Source organism: Bemisia tabaci, chromosome 1, assembly GCF_918797505.1.
Source record: "Bemisia tabaci chromosome 1, PGI_BMITA_v3".
Lineage (NCBI taxonomy): Eukaryota > Metazoa > Arthropoda > Insecta > Hemiptera > Aleyrodidae > Bemisia > Bemisia tabaci.
The window spans coordinates 48,747,148-48,762,451 of record NC_092793.1 but is presented as its reverse complement, the minus strand read 5'-3'; positions in this window follow the sequence as shown (position 1 = coordinate 48,762,451).

The following is a 15,304-nucleotide window of genomic DNA, read 5'->3' as shown; positions in this document are numbered from 1 at the left end:
CGAATTTACACGTTATATTACGTCGTTCCTGTTCAGAATTTTACTCATGGAGAACGATTCTCGAAATGAAAATTTTTGAAGTCACTCCAAAGATCGAAAGATTCGTTAATCGAAACGATTTCTTTCAACACAGCCTGGGCAACTTTTGTATCTGTAAATAATTCAAACATCCCGCTTTTTAAAAAACCAAGATCTGCTGAGTGTCAATCCTGCACAAAATTTGGTATATTCCCCATTGAATGAGGTATTCAGATTGCTGGTTTACCTACTTTCAGAAAATCATGAGTTCTACTGCATCACAAGAGGAGAGAATTTTTGTCTAACCTGACGCAGATAATTTTCTGAAATTCATTTCAATGTTTATGTGACTCGTATGGATTTTATTTTTTCCAAACAGTGGAACATTGGGGTTTTTACAAACAAACTCTATTTGAAAACGTTAATACTTCCATTATAATATTTATTCCAGTAATTTTCATTGCGCAAATAGCCTTCATGCAAAATCAAAATACAGAAACGTGTAACTCATATATAACTTAAATGCAAATCCTGTAAAGCGGTCTACTGTAGCCACTCTTATAATGCTTGTTTTTCCTACATGCTACCTTAAGAAAAAGAATTAAATCGATCAACCGATGCACCATACGATCTCCTTTTTTCCTCTTTGTCAGGTGAAAGAGGAAAAGCATGCTTTGATATCAGATGTGGCTTTACCTTGGCGACGGATTTCAATACGCGACATTTTGGAATTGAAAGGCTCCTGGACTTCGTTGTTTAGCTCTTGTGAACTCATATGAAAGAATCCTTGTTGCAGTTACGTCAAACAGAAGCAAGTGGACGACACAAAACAAACACAAGCAACCCCCAAAAAAAAGTCTTATAATTTTTTTCTCTTTTACTTTAAAATCATTAAAATTAGAGGACAAAAGCACATATAGTCTCTTTACATTTAGTCAAAGCGAGTCTTTTGAGCTAATTGCAATGGGAAAGGAAAACTTTCAGAGATTACGATATCGATCGAAAGCTCACATCAGTACACAATGATGATGATGATTAAACATTTTGACAAATTTTATGAACAGCTGCATTGAATGCCCTAAAAGATAAATAAGCATAAAATGGTAGGGGGGAACTGTTTGTTTTAAGCAATTTTAGAATTTGATATCTAATAATTATTACATGTATTTTACGTACAATAAAGTTTTAAGGCAGCCGGCACGATAACTTTAGTCGTGTAGTATGAATCAAAGTACACTTTCCTCGACACATCGTAAAATGCTCTCAAGGACATGGGCCACATTTTCGCTACCGGTTTTCAGAAAATCGATTTTGAAACTATTATCACCAAGACGAAATGAAATAAGGAGCACGAAAAATTATCTACTTCTCTCGCAAACTGAGAAACTTTTTCTTTCTTCCTTTTCAAAATTTAAAAAATAACGTTACGCTTTTAAAAAGTTTTGATATACTATTGTTCACTCTCGTATTTTGAGGTAATATGGACTGATGTGACGAAAAATCATGCGTTCACTTTTCCCAAAAAGCCCTTAGGAACGTACGACGATTTTGAGGGAATCGCAAGGTTGCGCGGTAATCAGAACTAATTTAAACACAGGGGACGGCCGAAAATAAACACGATGAGGGGAATATCCCCTGTTGGACACGGAGAATATCGTCAAAACCGGTTCGGAAGGTTCAAGCGACGGAGCATGACTGAGCCAAATTTGAACTCGGTTCTCCAGCGCGGGCAACGATACCCAATCAAACTCACGTGATCGCCAGTAGCAACGGATAAGTGGTATGCTTGTCTTTTGATAGCTTACCGTTCCACCTGTGAGCTTTACCTTGCGAACTTTCCAGACGCCCCCCCCCCCCCCGGCCAACCTCCACCCGGCGCCGGCGTCAGCGTAGCGTGGTCGTGTTGCGTGATAATCATCAGTTGGTGGCGGTACGGCGTGTAGTATCACAGCGATCTGAAGGTGCCATGTCGATCAGTGATCAAATGGACGGGATCAACTAGACGCAGTCTGACTGATTTCCACCTCGACTGGTTTCCTCTTGTGTTTTGTTTTCACAACTGATGACTTTGTTGTGTAAATTTCTCTTAATTTACCCAATGGATCATAAAGGCTGTACATACGAGAAACGAGAAGTAACGAAGTTTCTGCTACCCCTTCCGCCGCCCTCCTCCGCGCAGAACCTCCCCCGCCCCCGCCCCCGACATTCTGATTAGAGTTCAACAGACATGAGCTTTACGACTGCATTTGGGTTGATCCTTGTTAATGCCGTTAAAATTATGTTCAAGAACGCGAAAACATCCAAAAGCGCAAATTTCCATGAGCGCAAGATCCAAAAGCACAAATCGTCAATTGGTGCTTTTGGATGGTGGCTCGTTTGCACATATGGTAGTATGGTTTAGGGGCGAAAGATAGGTACAGAAAGAGAGAGGGGATTAAGTGATCAATATCTGACCTAACCTATCTTAATTCAAGGTTAAATTACTGTGGGTTAGGTTAGGTTGGTTTCCACGTTTGCGCTTTTAGATGACCACTTGTATTTGAAATCTGAGCTTTTGGTTTGTGCATTTTTGCGCTCTCGGGAACTGGGAAGTATCCACAGGACTTTGAGATTTATAAATTTATCCATAAACTGTTGTCTCTCTAATTTGGTATATTTATAGTATAAACGTTTGCTTGACAAGTTGTTGAAGAGTTGTGAGTAACGCACAGACTTTTACGCTAACAAAGGAAAACCAACTTTCCGCATCTGAATTTTACATGTTTCACGTGTTCAAAAATTTTGAGGTCACGCATTTTGTCACGCAAAACTTACATATTCAACTCCAAAAAATGGATCCGTCTCTAAAGAAAATATTCAGTCTCGGCGTACTTGTCGAGCACGTGAAACATGTGAAGAAGCCATTCGGATGCGGAATCTTGGGTTTCCTTTGTTAACGTCAAAGTCTGTGCGTTACTCACAACCCTTCAATATCTTGTCAGGCGAGCGTTTTTATACTATAAATAGACTGACTTAAGGAAACAACAATTCATGGATTTATTTATAAATCTCAAAGTCCTAAGATAACCCACTCGAAATGGCAGGAGTCACGTCAATACCTCAGCCGTAATTTCCACGCACTTTATATCTAGTTTCGCGACAACACTTCACTGCACAAATACGCCTTCAGCACAGTGACAAATGGAATCATCTCATTAACATCTATTCAACATCTTTTTCACATCTCGTCAGCATGAGCATTTTTGAGAGGGCACTTGACATCTCATGACGCATTTCTGTTGTTTTATTCCTCGTCCTTAAAATTCTCAGATCCTCACAGGAAATCGTCAATTATCTATAATTGAGGGCATTTTTGCACGCATCGCCTAAAATCCCTAAAAGACCACTCAACTGTGATAAAAATTGATTACAATGAATATGTGATCACGTTTCATTACGGAGAGACTTTTGAAAATTTCCGTCCTAGGACTTTCGTTTATTCCATTCATTATCCAAAAACCTGGTTGTAGTCGAAAGGCTAAAGTTTCTTCAATGAAATCGCATACTAGAGTAATTTGAGTTGCTTTACAATTTAGGATTTCTCTTAATGTGCTGGTTTTTTGCAACATTACGAAGTCCTTTTTCTGACTCATGCACATGAGCACCTATCTGCATTAGGAAGGTAATGGCACATATGAGGACTTTTATGTAACAATGGCGGATGTGAAAAATTACCTTTTCGAAACACATTCAAAAAACTGTTTTGGCATCGAGAAAATTTTGAGAAAATACTTGAGATGTGATCTTCAAGATCTGTACATTATGCCAGAGCCGACCATATTAAATTTTTGTACGAACAAAACAGTTTTTTCAGCGTGTTTCGAAAAGGTAATTTTTCACATCCGTCATTTTTACATATAAGGCCTCATATGCTGATTCTAAAATGAGTAAAAATGACAGTTCCTCGTTGCAGAATGTGGTCCAAATGGCGTTGCTCGTTCTTCGTGCAAAATCGCAGACCTAATTCAGACGGCATTCATAGCTTCGATCCGAAATTCTAGATCATCAAATCGCCGTTTCGCAATGTCAATCAATGTCAAACAAAAATCAGCATAGCCGCACGATACGGCAAAACGCAACTCGGTGCGCGGTCGGCGCACGGCAAATACCTTAGATGGTGTAAAATCTGCGCGACGGCCGATTTGCCGCGAATCTTATGGATATTTAGAGCAAGTTCCGTTAGCGTGGCACAATGGTATAGAAGTTCAAAGACAAAATCAGGATCTCTGGGAGAGTTTGCTTTCCATTATACCTGCCGAGTAATTTTTGCGTGTTGGAGCTCATACAATAAGTTATCAGTTGTTACGAATTATTTATGACTATTTTCCCCGGTAATGTGACTGTTTGCGACAGGAAAAGGGCCCTTACACCACAGATGTAAAATTTTCAGCAAATCGATTTTTGACGGTTTGGACTGAAAAACCGAATTTAGAATTTTTGATGAGAGATTCTCTTTAGTTTCTCAAGATAAAAGTTTCAAGCAATCCGACTCATTTTTGCGCTAATAGAGAACGCAAACTTGTATTGAATCCCGGTAATTTTGTGCTCAAATATGGAGATTAAAATTTCAAATATCTTTTCCTCGAAATTACATTTTGAGCTGCAAATCTCAAACCGGCACAATGCTTGTTTTGGTAAACATTTTTCAGCTTTTTTGAACTCTTCTTTTTCGTAGGGAATTCCTATTTGATTCGATATATTACTGATTCAATTTTGAGCTCCTATTGACTCATGTCTCCTTTCCCGGGGACAGTGACCTAAAAATATATTTTGCAAAGCAAAATTTTCGTGGTAACAGCTATGATTTCCTGTAGAACCATTTTAAACACTCGCTTTGAATTTTATGGCGGAGGTAATATTTTGCATGTGTCAGATTAAATTGTTTTTACGAGTATCTACTATTTAACGGATACGACTGTTCCACTTGCATAAGAGTCAAAGGCTCTGTTTAATGCCTACTTACATTTCCATCACGGTTACTAAAATACACTTAACCAGGTCCGGATTTACCTACATGCCGCCCATGGGCCGCCTGCATTTTTCCGCCCCTTCTCATTTGTTTTGAAACATCATCAGATCGTATTCGACAGTGGTTCGATGTATCGTTTGGTTCAAAACAATAGAACATAACCTCAAACAAAACTTTTAGGATTTAATTTGAGAGGCTGAAAATGAGAAAATTCCTAACAATTTCACTTTTCATTGGCATTTGGTACTCGAGAGAATAAAAATTCGACCACATAAGACCCGTTACCTCAGATTTCTAAATTGACTTTTGAGGCTTTGATTACATATTGAACCAATCGATATCAATATAATCTCACCTGTGTGACCTGTTGAATACGATCTATAAAAACCATCAAGTGAACGTGCCGGTGGGGGAGGGGTGCATAAGACGCGTTTACTCGTGTTGGGCACATTTTTTGTTGAAGCCCTGTCAACCCTAACAGAAGTTCAGTTCCGGAAACCCATTCCTGTTTGGACAAGGCCTTCCATTTATAAAAGAGAACGAAAAAATTATGAAAGAACAAACATAAATGTGGTTAAAAATTTTAACTTCCACCGCCGCGCCGACCGAACTGTGTTGGCGCAATGCGTGAGGTATTCATGCAGTCTTGTGGGCGCTATGCGTTTCACGCCGATCGCTGCTGACCACACTGTTTGGCGCAATGAGTGAAGTATTCATGTAGTCATGTAGGCGCTATGCGTTTCAAGCCTACTACAGTGCTGACCGCAGTGTATTTGACGTAATGCGTGAAGTATTCATGCAGTCTTGTAGGCGCTATGTGTTTCATGCCGACCGCCGCGCTGCTCCGTTCCAGGTTAAATTGCGTGTTTGGTTTCTCTCTTAACTCGACTAATTAAAGGTGTTGTCTCTTGTATCACCGAAAGACGACAACATTAGAAATTACTGTACTTTTTCTCTCAGGAAATGAGAGATTTTGTCGCCTTTTCTCGTTTGTAATTTATTTTCTGAATCCGATTGTTTTCTCTCATTTTTTGATACCTACATTCAAAAAGATCGCAAAATTTACCGCCCCCTAAATTTTGCCGCCATGGGCCGCGGCCCATGTAGCCACCCCCTTAATCCGGCCCTGCACTCAACTACTCCTGGAGAATGATAAGTATATTATTGCCGGATGCCACCAGATGCAGAGAATAGTTACCATTTTTCCATTCAGAAAAATCTGACTGTAAAATAATTAGAGCAAAACCTTAAGTTTTCCGCCAATAATCAACGAACGCCTTAAAGACATGTAAGGGCGTGGACACCTATTTATCATGTGCACCTCTTAGGTATGATCATTGCCGCGGTAATGCCGTTGCTATTGGTATTTTAAGATAAGATATTAGATAAATAACAATAAAATAAAACAGTGTTGAAAACTGTTATCTTCAGCTTGGCATTAAGTCTTGAGAGCCACTTAACTATCAGAGGCAGCCGGCAGGACTGGAGCTCATTTTACGGTGCAATTTCAATGTCATCTCTTATACCCTCATTCAACTTTATTCACGGACAAGAATATGGTGAGATAGTTAAGTAGTACTCTAAAACGCAGGAGTGACCAACTCACTCATGAAAAGTTTTGTGATGACCAGGTTTTCACATTATTAAATTAGGTTCTGTCATCGCGATGATCGTTCCACGAGGACAGTAAGAAATGACTTTTCACTCACCAATGTGATAAATGATAACCAATTTTCTCTAGGAACTCATATACGAGAGCACATAAAAAACCAACGATCAAACCAGGCAATTGTATTTACAATTAGTCAAGTTTCATAGATTTACGATCATTCGCTTGTTGTTGACGAGTAACTTTTTATTTTTCACGATTTTAAAAGTAAACATCGAGTAATCCACAAAAAGCTTCGGTTCGGAGAGTCGTAATTACGGGCTGTATAGTACTACCGTGCGTTTCGGGTGAGGGGCCCGTAATTCCCGTATAATTCAGGAATCCAAGCAACGGCCCCTAAACCCGGAGCATCAAGAGCTCCCGGCTCAGTGTCCGGCAGTCCGGTTCCTGAATGCGGAACTTACGGTTTCTTCACCCGCAACGCACGGTAGTGCTATATAGCCCGTATTTACAGCTCCTAGGGCCAGTTTTTTTTAAGTGAAAATGATCAAACATTTTAAAGCTCGCACCTTCTTAATTACACCTTCAAAGTAATTATTTTGTTAAAAATTGTCAAAGTATCCAGACTTTTCATACAAGAGCAAATGATTGATTATGCCCAGGCATATGAAAAAGAGCATAATTTAACACCCTTAACATGTACATTAGAAAACAAATTTCCACCTTGAAAACTCACCAGCTCGAATAAACGGCCGCTCTGGAACGCGGAATATGATGCTCCCATACTCGTCGTAAGTGTTGTTGTACATTTTGATCCTCGGATGTTTTTATTCGGAAGAAACCGCGCAATGTTTACCGCACGGCTTATTAGCTGTCGACCACGCTCACTGATAAACTGCGGAGGTTTCGCAGAGGCGTCACCAACGGGAGACACGGACGTGGAATCGGGAGAGAACTGGGAGTGAAGAAAGCCGGCGTTATAGAAATGATAATTGCCTCGTTTAAAATTCACCCGAGAATCGTCGGGTAAACAGGCATGAATTCTTGCATGGAGCCATTGTGGTCTCTGCAAATACGTTCGACGCCGAATTAAGCTCGAGCAGGCCACGGGCCTCCCAAACACAACTGAAGGCGAACTGGACTACACTTTGGAATTATGTACTAAAATTTCTGGTTCATCCGTAAAAACGCGTAGGTCTATAGGGAATATAATGGTGCATAATTTGTTTTTAAACTGAGCCAGAAATTGTAGGTAGGTCTTCATCGCAAAATGTAGTCCAACTAGGAGCTAAAATTTCTGGCTCATCCATAAAAGCACGTAGATCTATAGGGAAACTGATGGTGCATACGTTGTTTTTAAATTGAGCCAGAAATTGTAATTGCAAAATTTAGTCCAACTGGGAACTAAAATTTCTGGCTCACTCGTAAAAACACGTATGTCTGTAGGGAAACTAATGGGGCATACGTTGTTTTAAAACTGAGCCCGAAATTGTAATTGCAAAATGTAGTCCAACTGGAAACTTAAATTTCTGGCTCATTCGTAAAAACACGTATGTCTATAGGGAAACTAATGGTGCATACGTTGTTTCTAAACTGAACCAAGAATTGTAGGTCTCACTTGCAAAATTTAATATAATTAGGCACTAAAATTTAGGGTCGAACAGTGGATCGAATCAATTAGAGAGGTCGGAAATTACATTTTTGACTAAAACTGCAAATTTTGATGTTTATTTCGTCATACTTTAAATTTCAGTGGGTGCTTCAGGAAGCAAATTTTACTAGAAAACCAATTCAACCACCCTTAGAATCTCAAAGTTTTGTAGAAACAGAGTTATGATCGTTTTAAAGTTTCCACATTTTGTCCGACCTCTCCTATTGCCTCAATCCACTGTGCGACGTTTCCCCTTATCACGACAGAGAAGTGGACGCGAACTTTCACGCAGGAAAAGTTGGCTAAAGCGCAGATGTCTAAACCTCAAGATGTTACGCTTCGAGGCCTATTCATCCTTTGTAGCTACGACTCAAAAGTACCCTTTTAAGCCAGTCAGTCGTTTCTCTACTTAGCCGATATCCTCTCTCTGCCTTTGCATAGAGATCACTAAGCAAACCATTATGTGAAAAACTTTGCGAGACCGGCATTTAGATGAGAGATCCGAATTGCTACCCGGACAAGGACGACTTCATTTGTCGCAGAAGATTTATGGTCTAAATAATTGCAGGAGAGCTTCGGCTTGGATTGTGATAATGTCTATTGTTCTCCTATACCTAAATCTACGCTTAGGTTCTTAACCTCTCTCCTCGCCCGCATGTCGAGTAATTTATTGCCACTTATTTTTCCAGTGGAGTTGGACCGACGGGGGCCAATAAAACAACAGCTTGAATCGAAACGGATAGGCTTACAGCTTAAATCATACATCGATTTCGAAACTAGAAAACCCTGTCATTCGATTTTGGATATCGAAAACTTTCCGTCAGGTTTGTTACAAACTAATTTTCGAGTAAATGCCAAACATTTTCAGCCTAAAATTGACACTTCGATCCATCACTGATATAGAATCAGAGAGGAAAATTACCAGCACCATCCGAGTATACCCAAGAGCAAAAAGTAAGAATCATATGACTTTCGATCGAGACGTAGATAGAAAGTATTGAAAAAATGAATTGGTTGAATTGATCAACAATTTTAGACTGTTCTCTGAAGAATCTCAGCTCAGTGAAAAGACATTTTGAAGTTTTTAAGAGGCGTATTTAGTGAAAAAAACTGGAGCAAATAGTTCAGGTGAGCGTGAGCAAATTGGACGAATTTGCACCCCAAATAAGCCGTGAACGAAAAGTGGCGAATCGATGGCCCCTCAGGTATCTCTGTTTTAAATTCCTATGTGAATTTTATCTTAATTTTTAAAATGCAATACTTGAGATGAAGAAGTGTTACAGTGCTCTTATGAACAGGGAAGTAAAATATTATTTTTCCAAGATCTGTCAAAAAGACGAATGTTCAGAAAAGCTCAGTTGAACAAAACTTAATCCTGTATTTGTGAATGAACCGCAAGTACAATACATCTCTCAAGCCGATAAAAAGTATGTCACTCAATGGTGTTTACTGAGGAGGCTCAGTCTTATCTATCGAGCACTTTGTATACGTCAAAATCATTGAGTGACAATATCCCACGGTCTACTCTCATCAGTCAGAATATTGACGATTTCGCGAAAATTTCCAGAGGCTGTTAGTTTCACTTAAATTATTGTGCAGAATATTAATGACAACAAATGACAACAGTACTGATTTTAAAAGGCACGGATATACCAGACCTCAATAAATTTTGGGATTGCCATAATTGTGCAACTTCATTTCCATTGCACGAAGAAGCCTACCGAAGCTCAAACTCAAACAAGTAGACAAGTGCATGTGTCTCAAAATGTCGTGACTTTGCCGCTCATACCTCTAAATTCAAAATGAGGTCATCACATGGTAAAACATTCCCTTATCAACAGTCTAAAATTTTTTATTCCTTTAATAATGAACGATTTCCCAAGTAGATTTTCCTGGGGGCTATGCACAATAGCTGATGAAGAACCTATGGTACCTTTAGTAGGAGAGTATGAACATGTCATTCGATGGAGGTTTTTGGGCTTAAAAGGGTGGCCTACCTTCCCATGTAAACCAATGTAGGATATTTACTGCAGGGTGAACTAATTATTCAGACTCAAGTAGAATCAGCCTAAAAGCATCAACCGTTGCCTGATTTCCCGTCAAGTTCAGTTCCCGTTCCCGTCAGTTCAAGTTCCCGTCGTTTGACAGGAATCGAATCTTGTGAAAATACTCTTTTTGTTGCTCTACTTTGCTCAGTTTTTCTGTAAAAAAAAAAAAAAAAAAAAAAAAAAAAAAAAAAAAAAAAAAAAAAAATATAGAAAAAAACCAAAAACTTGGGAGGAAATTAGGCAATAAGACCTGAAGTATACGGGTTTTCTGGTTAAATCCATTGGACTACATTTCGCACTGAAAAACTGATATTTCGGGCTCATTTTAGAAACAACGCATAAGACATTCGTCACTTTCCCAATGCAGACGGGAGTTTTTATGTTAGAGCAACAAAAAGTGGTTCCTTATTGCGAAATGCAGGTCAACCCGTCGTTTCCCAGTTAAAAGAGCGTAACCACATTCGAACGTTGCCAAATTCCCTTTTCTAATTTTCATTTTCCCTCAGAAACTTTTGTGCTTTTACTTTGAAAATTTCACAGATTTTTCGTACAGATTGTCGTCAAAAATCAACGAAATTTTGGACAGAAATCGCGCCTTATTCTTCGTACGAAAACGAGAGTTGAGTAAGTAGATTTTGCGACCTCGGAATGGAGATACGTTCTTTCGTCGGGAAACGACGAACTTTGGAATAGCTCTTGAAAACCTAAGGAAACGGAAAAAAGATTTTCACTTCTTGCACAAATCGCGAGTGGATGTCTCATCCGTATGATTCCGACTTCAGTAGTTGGCTTTCGAGCTCCTCGCAAGTTAACGCAATCACCACTCCCAGCGCTCACTCGCGAAATCGCACGCACGCACACACGCAATCACGGACGAGTTTCGGGGATTCGCGCGGATGACGTCACTGGGCGGACGCGTGTTGGACGGCGTGCTCGACGGCGGGCGAGCGACTTGTCGCGGAAAGCTCGCGGCTCCCACGCGGTGGAGACAGGAGCGGCAGGTGGCGTTATCTTCGGAGCCGGCGCGGAAAGCTCTCCGTCCCGGCGTTATCTTGGAGATCTAGCGAAAACACTTAACGCCGCCGCCGCGCCAAGCTCGCAAACTTGTCGAGAGGCTTCGAGCGGCTCGCGCGCCGAGCTGGCCTCCCGCGCCGCAGCCGGCCGTGTTGCCGACCTGTCGAAAGTGTGATGAAGCGATCGTTGACGTCAAAAAAATGGCCGGATTTTCAATTTTGGTGGCCTAAAAATGTGAATGATTGTAGCAAATGAAATGGAAAAACATAGAGATTAATAAGATACTCTATTTTTCATAGTAATGTAACGATAAAAGTTCGTAAATTCTTTAATTCTTTAATTTTGACTCTAATTTTAATTTTTGGAACTTCTTGGCTTTGTTTTCCCCGCGAATTGGAGTGGACCCAGCACCATTTCTCCATCTTGTTAAATTCTTTAATGAAACACAAGAAAAAACACAAAAATCGCTGAGCCTCCAGGTATGCAAAAGTTCCGTTCTGTGGAGATATTTCGTTTATTCAAAAAAGAAAAAAAAAGAGAGAAAAAAAAACGTAATCGAAGATCAGGACCGGATTTATCTACTTGCCGCCCATGGGCTGCCTATATTTTGTCGCCCCCTTCTCATTCGTTTTGTTACATCAAGAATAACCATCGAGTGAACGTGCCGGAGGGGGAGGGGTGCATAAGACTCGTTTACTCGTGTTGGACACATTTTTTGCGAAAGCCCTGTCAACACTACTAGCAAGAGTTCACGAAACTTTGCGCGGAGGCTAAGTTCCGTAAACCTATCTCTGTGTGGACAAGTCCTTCCATTTACGCAGGTATTGAACGAAAAAATTTTGAAAGAACAAACATAAGGTGGTTTAATAATTTTAACTTCCGCCGCGCTGATCGCACTGTATTTGGCGCAATGCGTGCAGTATTCATGCAGTCTTGTAGGCGCCATGCGTTTCACGCCGACCGCTGCTGACCGCACTGTGTTTGATGCAATGCGTGAAGTATTCATGCAGTCTTGTAGGCGTTAATATGTGTTACATGTCGACCGCCGCGCCGAGGGCTTCTCCTTTTCATCTCAAGTCCTCATCATCATTGCTCTCTACGCCACGCAATTTGGCCTGGAACGGCGCGGCGCGCCGCGCCGCGCGCCGTTCCAGGCCAAATTGCGTGTTTGGTTTCTCTCTTAACTCGACTAATTAAAGGTGCTGCCTTTTATATCACCGAAAGACGTCAAAATTTTACTATTCTCTCAGGAAATGAGAAATTCTGTCGCGTTTTCTCGTTTGTAATTTTTTTTTCTGAATCAGATTTTTTTTATACTTACATTTACAAAAATCCAAAATTTGCCGCCATGGGCCGCGGCCCATGTGGCCACCCTGTGTGGCCCTGTCGAAGATATTATGTTTTGGCTCTGGGGCTCACGGAAAAAATGGAATTGCTGATTTAAAAATTTTGTAGTAACAATGAGTGTCCGACATGTTTCAATGTAGATTTTACGATAGAAAAAAAGGCTAAAATAAACACCACCGTGGTTAAATTAGCTTTCCCTCCATTGTAAAATAAACATTTGATACATGTCGGACATAGTTTTTAACAATTAAATTTTTAAATCAGCAATCCATTTTTTCGCGTGATGTACACATTTTTTGACATTTAGTATGGAGGGTTAGAATTGTTACCGAAGTGGAACTTCTTATTAAAATAAACGTAAGTAGTCATAGCCATATCATCGAAAAATCATCGTTCTAGCGAAGAAAATACATTTTTCAATATTTTCCAATGCATATATCAAGGTCACCCTACTTGAAATGATGAACATTTTAAGAATTCCTCATCCTTAGCAAAATTGGTATGCTGAAGCACATTATTTAATGCAATGAATACGTATAAGTATGCTCATCTTATATTGCAAGGATTATATGCAGGTATGATTTTAATGTATTCAATGCTTCGATGTGTGTTCACTAAAAATATTCTTGTCATCCGAGATAATACATTAGCATGTCAAAACCTTTGATATTCCGAAGTGACCGATCAACTATCTACTAGACTAGACCAATAATTACATAGCAGGAAAGGTAGTTTACTACAGACAAAAACCTGACCTCCTCTTAAACTCTAGAAGGAGATTTAGGTAGTTAAATTCAACATGCAACTGTGTGAAAATTTTAGGTAATGCCGTCGTCGCAACGTAACTTGTGCACCACTGTTGTCAAATGTATGAAAAACTGACTGAGATTAACATTGAAAACCATGTTTTGTGGGAAGAATTTGGCAACGAGCTCGTGACACTCTGAGTGAACGAATGCTGCATAAGCCTAATTAATGGAACGAGCCATCGGGAGGAATTGAACATGAAATCTTTGACTAACACTGCACATATTTATGTTTATTATATTTTATTACGCTTTACTTTAGGGAATTTTATACGGAAATCAAAAGAGTAACTTGTATCTTCTACATTTTGCATAAATGAAGATGTAAGCTTTTAAAGTTTTCATATTATGCATTTCCGAGCACTTCCATTGACCCGCTCTACCGTGCAACGATATCCGGGGATTAATATCATTTTCCGAAACGTTGAGGTAATTTATTGTTACTATTATTTATTTTTATTCGTTTCACAAGATCGATATTGTATAGTATCATGAGCCATTAGCCTATCAATAACTGGCACTCTAAAGTTGGAAATCCTGTCTCAGGAGGGAGAAAGTAGGCGGATATCGATTTTCAGAGGGCAAGGATATCACACGAGTCATGGGAGTCTTCGATTTTGGTAATAATACAACAATCTTCTATTACTGATCTCTAACTGCTGGAATTATCATTACAAATGGTGTACTTCCTGTAAGGTATGTGAACTGTAAATGTTTTCGTGGTCCATGTCAATTATGATTTTTTACGTCTTATTTACTAAATTACACATAACAGAATCATAATAGCTTCTTTATGGTGTATTGTGTTGATATTCTCTATTAAACTTAAATTTGGACGATTAAAGCATTGATGATACGCCATTCTGTTCCTTACTCACGGTATTCGTGGCACGGTTGTGTTCATACAGATTCCTGCAGTTTTTCTCTTCAACTAGAAGAATTATTACAGTCTCCGCTCTACGGAGGAAAGAAAAAAAAATAATTTCCGTCATCAATAGAGGATGAGCAATGTGTCATCACGATTGCTTGAAAGGTACTGCAGATTACCCGGCGCGACGCTCGACGCTATATGATGGAAGCCCCTACATACAACTATTCGTATTTGATGGACGTCCATGTTGCATTCAGAGAACTTGAAGGCGTTTTACCTTGTCTGATTCGTGTAAAAATGCCGCGCCGTTCAAAGACAACAACACCTAAATGTAGCTATTCGGGCTTGACTATTCGAGTTGCAGCTATCTGCGTTGCATCTAGAGGAATTGAAGGCGTTTTTAATTGATTTGCCTTGTCTAACGTGTTTGATATGACATTATACGTAAATTTCTAATGATCGCAACGCCTGAAACCGACTTTCCGGGTTCAATGGACATTTGTGTTGCATTCAGAGGAACTGAGGGCTTGATATCTTGACTGAATGATTATCAACTTTTTGAAATTGATGTAGAGGGAGAAATGAAGAAATGCAAGTTCAAACTTCAAGAGCCTAAATTGAATTTGAAATTCGTCAGAAATCGACCATATATCAGAAATGATCGATGATCAGGAGATATCGATGATTTGCCGAATTTTTAAACGTTTCACTCATTGATTGCAAAACAATGGAACAAAAATGGTAATGAGTATTTGTTCGATTTTTATTCCACCATTCTCTTCCTGATTACAGATAGTCACTTTTGGCTCATGCCTTCGAAAATAAATTTTTTTCATATCAGCGAATGTTTTCATATCAGCGAACGTGTTGTTATCGTTTGATTTTCATTATTAGAATCCTAATCTGTTGGTAAGAAAGTTTCCTGTTAACTA